The following is a 10407-nucleotide window of genomic DNA, read 5'->3' on the forward strand; positions in this document are numbered from 1 at the left end:
TTTAAAGGAGATCATCTCAGGTATGGTGTAAGATTCAGTAATACCTTCAGAAAATAAGACATTTAAATTTGGTGATTAAAATTCCTGGTTTCTTCTTAACAGTAATCATAACAACCATGTCTGTCCAAATACTGACAACCAACATAAAAATGTTGACCTTTCTCCACCATTTAGCAATTTTAATATAATCCGTCTCTGACCTTGAAGGGAACATTCATTTGTGTGCAGACATTATTTGACTCTATTTCTGGATACAAATATCAAACATCCAAGTTTTACATCTCCTGTTTCTGCCTGCCTTATATCATGGATGAATTATGAGACCAGGGCGCCTCTGGGTACAGACATATAGAAGCCCTCACGACCCCCCTGGACACTGTAGGAGCCTGACATAAACTGAAAGAGACACAGAATGTATGACATACGCAGCGCCGTCGCCTGTTTCTCATCCCTGGGGTTGCTTTGTCTATCGTTACAGTCATTTTGCGTCTATTTGTGGTTGTATTGTCTCTTCTTATGTTCCATTTGTGTGTTTTTTGCTGACACTTTGTGTCTCTTTATTGTGACTTTGCATCCCTTTGTGGTTTGCTAGTATCGGTTTGCAGCAATTTTGCGTCTCTTTGTGGTTGTTCTGTCTCTTTTTTTTGTTCCTCTTTTGTATATTCATTGACGTTTTCTGTCTCCTAAAAGGTGATTTGAATCTATTTGGCATTTTGCATCTCTTAGTGGTTTGCTAGTTTTTCATTGCAGTCAGTTTGTGTTCCTACAGTCAATCTTTTTGTCTTTTTTTTTGCCAGTTTGTGTCTCTTTCCCAGCAGTTTGTGTCCTTTTGTTTCTCTTTAAAGTCACTCAGTATGTTTTAGTAGTCAGTTTTCGTCTTTTTTTTGTCAGCATATTTCGTCTCTTTGGTTAAGTTTGCATAAATTTGCATTAGTTTGCGTCCCTTTTTAGGTTTTTGATTGACTTGTCATCAAGATTGACAGTCCAAAAACAAAAGCTCTAGCCCAGGACGGCTAAGAGGTCATAGAGCCCTTTCGGTCAACCCTGCATGCCTATGATAAGTGTCAAAACAATATCAACCCTGTCAATAAACTTGCAAATATATCCATCAATACACGACAGGTGCCACACACTTCATCATGTCTGTGGAGACAGTGGGTTTTTGGTGCATCCAGCACCGGTGCCGAGCAGGTGAGAGACAGCTGAGGCCAGCAGGACGACAGCGAGAACAGCTGATCCCTGCAGAACCAGCCTGGAGCTGACCCAGATGAGGACGCTCCACTGTAATCGTGGTCCCTGAGGTAATCTAGGCAGGACATTATCTGCTCCGCTGCTTCACTGCAGCATCTGGAGGGCTCTGCCACCTGCTCTGGAAGGCCTCACACCACTGCTTTGCCTCTTTGTTTTATTTCAGCTTTGTTTGTTTACTCTCCTCCCTCGGTCTTGGGGAACATCAGACAGCCACTTAGACATATCAGACGTGGGCCTGAGACACGCGGATCGAGTCCTCGTCTCTGTTTGTCTTGAACCTTTGTCTCCTCTCTGAAGCTTCAGTGTCCTGATCCTCGATCTTTAAAATAAATTAGACTCTTCCGCTCTAATTGCCTCGAGAAATACTCTTCCTCTTATCTTGTAGCAAACAAAAATGATTTCCCCAATTACATGTTTCCCATGCACAATGTTCCTACACTTATTAGATTCATGCCGGGGTCAATTTTAAATTGCCAGCAGTGCTCACTTTTGCATCTTAATGTTAAATTAATTAAGTGCGGCTTATAGGTTGCCTTTAGCAACCAAGGATGTTTTTAAGCCTTTTATCCAAAGTGCATTTGGATTTTTAAACTCTACAAATTGACCTGTGAGACCTGCTTTGTTGTTTTATATGTTTAGTCTTTTGTATTTATTACCGTAATAATGCTGCTTTTAGCATTTTAGAGTGGCCTCCATTTTTTTTTACCTCCCTGTTAGAACTATTTGCTTTACTATATTCTGTATTTAAGAACATTTTTCAACCTAGAAAGACTTCATTTTTCGAACTGGTGGAACAGTTTGCCTTTTTCGTCCGCATTACTCAAGTTTCTGCTACTCCATTTAGTGCTGAATGGCTGTGGCTGTTTCCAGGAAACCTTGAAAGCCTTTAAATAAACTAATGTGAGGCGACCAGGTATGAGGCAACCACGACGATGCTTCCTTGTTACAAAGATTCAAATATAAAAATGCACAAACATCTTACATAAACTGCATAAACCCTGATTCGCCTCCCTGTCTTCCTGTTCCTCCTGTAGTGGTGTGAGTTTGTAATAATCGTATCATATCCACATTGTTTCATGTGATAAGTGCTGCATTTCTGCCACATTTCCATAATTTTTTTTCAAACGTGAGCGGAGACTTTGACTTGAATCATCTTCAGTGCGGTCATCTTCCTGCCTCAGGGTTTAAACTTTAATGATGCAGCTCCGCAGATGGATGTGAGAAACATGTATTAAAATGCCAAAAAAATTAAGTGTGATGGAAACAAGCTTATGTTGCAAACTCCACATCTTCTAAAAATCACAGTTTAATGACGGGGGGGAGGGGACGCTGCTGGGACGCTGCTGCAGAAAATGTCATGATGTGAATTTTTGATGTATTCCTGCAGAAAAACAGTGTGTATCAAGGGCGGCGAAGCTGAATCTATATGTAATCTAAAAACTAATCCTGAATGTTTTGATGCTGCTGGATGTAATTTGATGAACAGTGTGATTAGAAAAATGTATTGAATATGTTAACCGGACCTGAGACAGATGTGGCCTTTGAGCTATCAGGCAGGCTGGATCGATATCTGCACACCCAGCTGACAAACAGCATAAACTCCCCCCACCCACCCCCCACCCCCCCTTTGGGAAAGAACTCCACTGTAAAGTGACATGTCCTTATCACACAGCATGAACCTTCGCTCCTGCTAAAAATAGAAAGAGTAATTCCTCTGTGGATGTGTTAGCTCTTGATAAGAAAACAGAGAAGGTGACAGCTGCTTAATTGCTCTTTTTTTTTTTTTTAAACCAACCTGTTCTCACTCCCGAGTTGTCAAAAAATGAAGCTGCGGGTTGAAATCTAGCATAATCTGTTGAAGCCGCCTTCTAGCATGTTGTTTGCTTTGCTAATTATTACAGGTAATATGTTATGTTAAACAAACACAAATTTAAGACTTTAATTCAGGAACCTAAGGTTGGATTCCTGTGTTTAAAAAATAGAGATGTAACGGTATTGTAAGTTTCAGGATATTGCGAGAACAAAAGTGTCTTGATAGCGTCGTGACCTGTGGCGGTATGAAACGATAGGCCATCTGAATTTCAGCTGCAGTGAAGCAGAGCTGAGGGAAGTGCGAGCTACATAGACCATCGTCCTTTGAGCTCCATTAGCTGCCTCAGTTTAGCGTAAATGGCGGACACCGGCGTTTGTGAGGAGGGAGAACAGAGAGACAATTGTGAAAATGTGGATGCTCCAGTTGCTTTGACGCTGACGTCTGTACGTCAACCGTCTACAAACTCTGCTCTGAAAAAAGGGCCGTGCTACGTAGCGACTTACTGTAAACTCCACTCCCTTCAAGAGATCAGCTGCTTTTTCGGTGATGAATACCGTTTGTTTCTGCCACATCCAGAAGCTTTTCTATCCCTCCGAGAAGATCTGAGATTGTCCCGAGCAAATCCGCCCAAAAACTAAGGTAATCCTTGATGATCTATGTAAACATTTTAGTGGAATAGTAGAATTTCCGTTGTTAGCTCACTCGGCTAGGTGGATGCTACCATCCTGTTGACCAATCAGAGGCTATATCTAAGATCAGCTGACATGTTAGGGCCACTGAGAAGCCGTCACAGCCTGCTCTGTGACTATTTAACTGTTTTCAATGGATTCATCATTCATCTTGTTCTAGTATCATCTGTGCTCTTTGTACAAACCATGTAATGTGTACATTGTCCTTTGAATTGAATAAATACTTTTACACACTCCCTGACCTTCCAGTGGGACATGTCACACTCCCTGGATGTCCATTACTGGCTGTCTTCACTTCCGTTTTTTCTTCTTGTGCACTGATTCGCTTAGCTGAAGAGCCAATCGGAGTGATTCCTCTGACCAACCGCGCCGACCGACATGTCAAATTGGCTGAAAAAAGGCAGACGGGGGGGGGGGGGGGAGACAAGGGCGACAATCGATCTCCTTGGTGTGTCAGGTCAAATACCTTCCCTGAATCAAGTTACAAAGACTCTCAACCTTTATCACCAAATGTTACTGAGATCAAACTGAAATGAGACTCTCTCCTGGAACGCCAAACAAACAATCTGAGTCTGAGCATGTTGGCTCAGGCAGCTCATTTAAGTGATGCTCTATAACTCAAACCGTTCCCATAATAGACACAGGAAAGTCGTTCAGCCCTGACCCTGATCTTCAGATATGGGCTTAATTGTCCAGAATATTAAGTGTGAGATCCCTTCACTTATCAAATTAACAACTCAGAAAAGGACAGTGAAGTACTCCTTCATGTGGAACGAGTTGCGTCAAAGGTAAGATGTTTGTCTGTTAAAGGGAGGAGAAAACATGGCTTCATTTAGAGAGTTTAAAATGACATGCATGCCTGTTTTAATTTAACCATCAGGTCATTTAGACATGGCCGCCCATGAGTGTACAGCCTTCACATTTAATTAAAAATGTAAAATACTCATGTAAATCACCTTCAGTTGAACTTTCTGCACTCAAGAATAAAGCCTTTATAAGTTTATACTCCATGTGCCCTGGATTTTGTCTCTCAGGCTACATGAGTTCAGTGAGCAGAGGTTTGATGGGGAAATAAAGGTTACTTCCCTCCTCAAGAAAATTTACATAACTGCTGCATGGTGGCGCAATGGTTAGCTCGCCTAACAGCAAGGAAGGTTGCTGGTTCTAAACCCTGTCGGACAGGAGCCCAGTGCATGAAGACATCATGACGGAGTTTAATAGCCAAAGACATTCCACATTTATCTTTTCCTTAATTGTTGAATAAATAATTCTAAACTAGTATTAAGTCTCTCCTGATTGAAATATTCAGTATGGTGTTATGGACCTGTTATGGTGAAGTAACAGGTCTCAGTCAAGGACGCTTAAAAGGATTTTAAGTTGAAACAGTGCATTAATAATACAGTGATTTATGTTTTACAGTAAAATTATATGTTTTTTACGATACAATTATCATAGAAAGCTTAATTACAAGCATGGATTTGTTAAATATAGAAAATGGAAGTCACTTCCCTTTTTTTTTGTAAACCTTTTGATGCTCACAGCACTACCGACACTTCCAGCACTAAACCTCCTCCCTTTAGATGAGTTATGTTTGAGTGATGGATTAAAAAAACAGTGGGTTTAAGTGGGATTAAAAAAAGAAAATTTAAACCGAGCGAGAGCTTTCACTGTTAAGTAAGAACTTTTTCAAAAGTCTGAGTTAAAACCTTTGATTGAGTTTGCAGCTGCCGCACTCTTGGTTCACATCGGGTCATAAAGTGAATTCATAATCAAACTTTCAAGTACTTTTGGGCTTTTATAGAACAAGACGCACAATACAACGACTAAAGCCTCCCTGCTGCTTCTTATGCAGCTTCAAACTTCTCTCAGACTCCCTGCCAATGTCTTACAGTGACAGAGAAAAGGGGAATACAAACTGAATGTGAGCAGGAACTCAGATTTGTTTGGGCTTTTATTCCACACATTGTTGAGCTGCTGACAGTTTGATTGTAATGTATGCAGTAAATCTGAAGTAACACCGAGGGGAAACAAGCAGGACGAAGGTGAAGCTCGTTAAAAAATACGACAAAAGTTGCATCTTTGCTTGTAAAATGTTTGTAACAGTGTTCATACCAAGTTCTACTGAATCCATGTCCCTTTCAAACTACACAACATATGTATAAAATATGTAATCAACTCATTAATTACGTCTGAATTCATTGAACTGTTGCTTCACACCAACGAGCGTGCACACACATCCCCTGGTTAAGCACATGCTCGGTGTGTACAAGCTGCTCCTGCGTGATGTTTTATTCATGCTTGCAGAGGTATATCCATTCAGGAGCTATCATATTTCCTCCTAAGTCTCCGGTGCAGCTCTGGCTCGGCCCAGATAACAGGGAACCTGCCTGGAGGGGAGACACAACACCGCAGGACGTGATAGAAGCTATCATAAGGCTTAGCAGGAGGCTTGTCCAGCAGCTCGTACCGACAGTAACACCTCTCGACTAGAAGCGTTCAGACATGTCCATGTGTCGGGATGCTGTGATTGGAGATTTGGAAGGCAGGAATCTAAATGTTTCAACAAATCTGGAGTGAAGGTTTGCTGCCATTAAGAGGATTTTAGAAATGTGACTAATGTGTTATTTATTTACAAACAACTAACGTGCAGTAGAATCCTTGGTTTAACTGAATACAGCAAATGCTTTTGGGTCAATATAAACAGAAAGAAAGTCACTGAAGAAGTCGCTGAAAACATCTTTACAAATTATAAAGCTGTAGTTAAAGACTCAAAATAAAAAGCTTGACAATAAAAGTCATTTTGCAGCCCCAAAGTTGGATAATTAATTGTTTTCCTGGAGGCAGTTTTTTTTTTGCATTTGCACCTTTTTTTTGGGTGGCAATCAGATTTAAAGCATCAAATATTTGCTGCAGAATCAAACTGTTGGGTTTAGAATCAGAATCAGTTTAATTGGGTGGGTGTGTTTGCACATACAAGGAATTTGACTCCAGTTTTTTTTTTTACTACTCCCCAAGTGACATACTCTACTAAAACCTTTAAATAATGAAATGTTTGATAAAGGTATCACAGACACCTAAACCCTAACACTAAACCCACAACATACAGACCTATGGGTACAAAGGTATATTAAAATGTTCACACATAGACAGCAAGTGTAGAAGAATACAATATTGCAACGTAGAGTGAAAAAGTATAGATATAATTATGGATCAGGTTGCTTTATTTTGATTTGTTGATATAGATTTGTTGCCTCAATCCTCTCATTACTACACGTGTGAACCTATTAATGACAACTGTGACCCTGAGGGTCTTGTGTGCAAGCCAAAAATTAGATGCAAAGACCATGACGGATGTTTGTTTTTCTACGTTGAACTACAGGGCTGTACTGTTTCTGAAACGTCTCACAACTCCAAAGCCATTCAAATTTCCCTGAGGCTTTTCCCCTACATTTACTTTATGGCCTGTATGGATTTAAACAGGGCGCAGGGAAATCAATACACGATAACGACTTCTTCAATACAGAAAAGAATGTACTATCTTAACTGCTAAAGTTTACCTCCCTAGTTCAGGGTGCAATGTTTATCAATATTCTATTACAGCACTTTAAATAGCAGATTCTGAGCTGCTTTATCAGCTTGTTAACTGACACTGGGACTTAACAGTCTGATCACAGACTTAATGATCTACTGATGTATTTTATAGGCCTATATTGTTGCACTGAATGAACCTGTGTATTCTTAGACTGTATACATATGGATCAAAAATTAAGGAAAGTTTATGTTGCACACACTAAACTCCTTTAAGATTGCACATAATAGGGGTTCAGGAATAGTCAAGAAAAGTGGAATAAGGTTTATGGGTCTCTGTTGAGCAGCTTTGACTCCTGTGAGACTAAACTTAGGGACACACAGTGACGTTAAAAGCACAGCAAAAATACCTCCAGTAGCCATGCTCTCCTCTCAGTCTGCATGATTTAGTTATGTTTGTGGTTCGTGCAGCAGCACACCAATAATCTGAAGTTAAACCTGCCTCTTGTAGGATTAATTCACTCTAAGTCCTCTTTCAGTGGCTCTATTCATGTTCTGCAAAATCAGATGCTACAAATCCAGGAGTATTTGAGTGCAGGGCCTGCTGAAAGCCGATTTGAGTTTGTGCAGAAATAAGGAGGGCACTTAAGTGTAGCATTGTACTCTGCACATTGACATATAATCGTGCAAACTGTGGTCATCCTAATTATTTTTTTCACCTACTTTGCAGGAAAAGGAATGTGTGATTTCTGCCCCTTTAAGTCGACATATGCGTTGAGTTTGGATACTTTACATGTAGGAGATCGTTACAGTGCATCCTTCCGAGGGACCCGAATGCAGCTACTTACATCTTTTCCTCAGCTGCGACGGCGTGAAGATTGTTGAACTCAAAAACAAAGAACACACTGTGATCAAGCGACATGTGCGTGATTCCCAATCCTCCTTCTTCAATTCTTGATCACGTCTCGTTATTTTTTGTCTCGTACGGATCGATCAGATCAGGTAACCTTCAGATAACATTGATAAAAAGAAAGCCTTCACCGATAAGCAATCTGGCCAGCCTTGCGAAATAACACGTCAGCCACAGGTGCATATTTCTGTCACCTCATTCTTTATTGTAAACACAGAACTTATCCACTCATGTATTATGTATACCTGCAGAAGGGAAAATGTCTGTTCATCCTCGTTGAAACAGAAAACAAAAACGCATTGAACTCCACCAAGAATCAAAACTCCCCTCGTCCACCCAGCATCATCTAGTCAAAAAAAACAAAAACGATAACATCCAAAAATACTTGACACTGCCACCAGCAAAAGTATAACGAAATCGAAAAAAGAGAGAAACACAAAAACAACAAACCTGTGAGCTCAGCTGCAAGAAAAGTATCACGTTAAAACGTCTTTAAAAAGGAGAAAAGAGGACCAAAGTAAAAGCAAGGGTTGGATCGGTGAGATTCCACCGAGACACCAAAATCACAAAACTCGAAGGCAACAAACAACACTGCAAAATGCAAACCAAAGCATAGCAACAGCAAAAGTCGACAGAAAACAAAAAAAACAAAAATGTTTCAAAACCACCAATAAATGTGTGAAAAATCTCAATACTGACAAAAGCTGCTTGGTTTCGACCCTCGAAACAAAACTGCAACCAAGTCAAGGCTTTGCTCAAGACCGATCTGGCTTTTTTTTTTTTTTTTTTTTACCCTCTTGGCACTCTGGATCAGAATAACTGCATGCTAAAAACTTGAAGCCTGGATGTGAAAAACGCTCAAAACCACCATGTCAATGCTCAATTCAAACACCAGCAAAAGGAGGAAAAATAAAAAAAGGGGGGCAATTAAAAAGACAAAAAATGCTTACAAAAAAGCCATTGGAAATGTACTCACCGAGCGGGAGTAAAATGTTGCAATAAAAATGTGATATGGCTCAAAATACAGTATGGCGGTGCGAGCCGAAATGCTGTGCCTTTTCTCTAGATCTCAGCCTCCAGTTCTGTCATGTGACTCATTCAGCCCCGACTTCCAGCAATGAGAGACCAGTGTCGAACAGCTGATGCTGAATGCTCTCCTAACGGCTTGGCTCTCTCCAAAAGTAAAAAGAGGTAGTCCTTCTCATCCCACAGTTATGACTGAGCTGCTTGTGTGTTTTCCCTCCGCTTTTTTTTCCCCCCTTCCTGTTTTAAAGATGCAGAGCTCGCGCCAGTGTCAGCAACCACACATGCTTTCGTTTCATTCAAGAAGAAGAAGAAGAAGGAGCGGAGGCTTTGGCTCTCATACACTGCACGTTCCTGTACTCTTATGAGCAATGAGGGGGGAGGCGTGTTGGGTTATTAGAGTGGGGGTGGTCACCGGTATATGCGTGTAACAATGAAGAGAAACGCGACGCTGTCCGTGGTGCTGAAAGTGAGAGCGTGCAGCACGTCCAGAGCAAAACTAAGAGCACGATCATACGTGATGACATGTGAGCGCTGTCCATGGTGCTTCAATTAGGCGACACAATCACGCCTCAGCCAGGTGCTGCCCGAGGTCCTGAAACGAAACAAAACGTAGCAAAGTAATAAAACAACGGGCATGACCAGACCTGTCCATGGTGCTGGAATTGAGGGAGTCTAGTCCAATGAAAACCAAACATATCTATCAAAAATGATACAATGTTACAATTCACAAAATCAGAGTTCTCTGTTCAGTTCTAAACACTGCCTACATGTTTTCAACTTGTACAGTCATACAAATACATTATTATACATCATATTACATTATTTTGTCACTGCTACTTTCACATTAGTGCAATGACTACTACTTCACTGCACATGTCCCTTTGTGTTTATGCATCTTCCTGGCCTCCATGGTTATGATAAGCAGATAATCCTACTGCCTAACCATCAACTATTATTCCAGATTTTAACTGTTGTCCTGCTGCTTTATTGTCATGCTCCGTTCTGCTGCACTATTGTACTTTATGCCGACTAAACATGTATTTGTTTTTTGCCTTAGGGCTGATAATAGTGCAAATACATCATGGGGATTGAATACAACTGATGTACACCCCAATAGGTTACTATGCAAACTGAAAGAGTTTGAAGTAACTGTTAATGACACAATCTTTGCTTAATGCATTAGACAGAGA

General features: G+C 40.7%; 1 protein-coding gene across 4 annotated transcripts in view; it reads right to left on the reverse strand.

Moving 5' to 3' along the window:
- LOC109983752 (RALY RNA binding protein like) overlaps window positions 1-9562 on the reverse strand; it is a 104027-nt gene extending 94465 nt beyond the window's left edge. Inside the window, exons 1-2 of one of the 4 annotated variants that reach the window (XM_065948796.1) lie at window positions 9168-9562; window positions 8437-8537 (exon numbers count right to left, since the gene is read on the reverse strand). The gene's annotated coding sequence lies outside the window, so the exon portion shown is untranslated. Of the gene's footprint in view, window positions 1-8436 lie in introns of all 4 variants that reach the window. The other 3 variants (XM_020633596.2, XM_020633595.2, XM_020633597.2) reach the window with 3 other exon arrangements.
- Between the last annotated feature and the right edge of the window lie 845 nt (window positions 9563-10407).

The sequence above is a fragment of the Labrus bergylta genome, chromosome 20 (genome assembly GCF_963930695.1).
Source record: "Labrus bergylta chromosome 20, fLabBer1.1, whole genome shotgun sequence".
NCBI classification, from domain to species: Eukaryota; Metazoa; Chordata; class Actinopteri; order Labriformes; family Labridae; genus Labrus; species Labrus bergylta.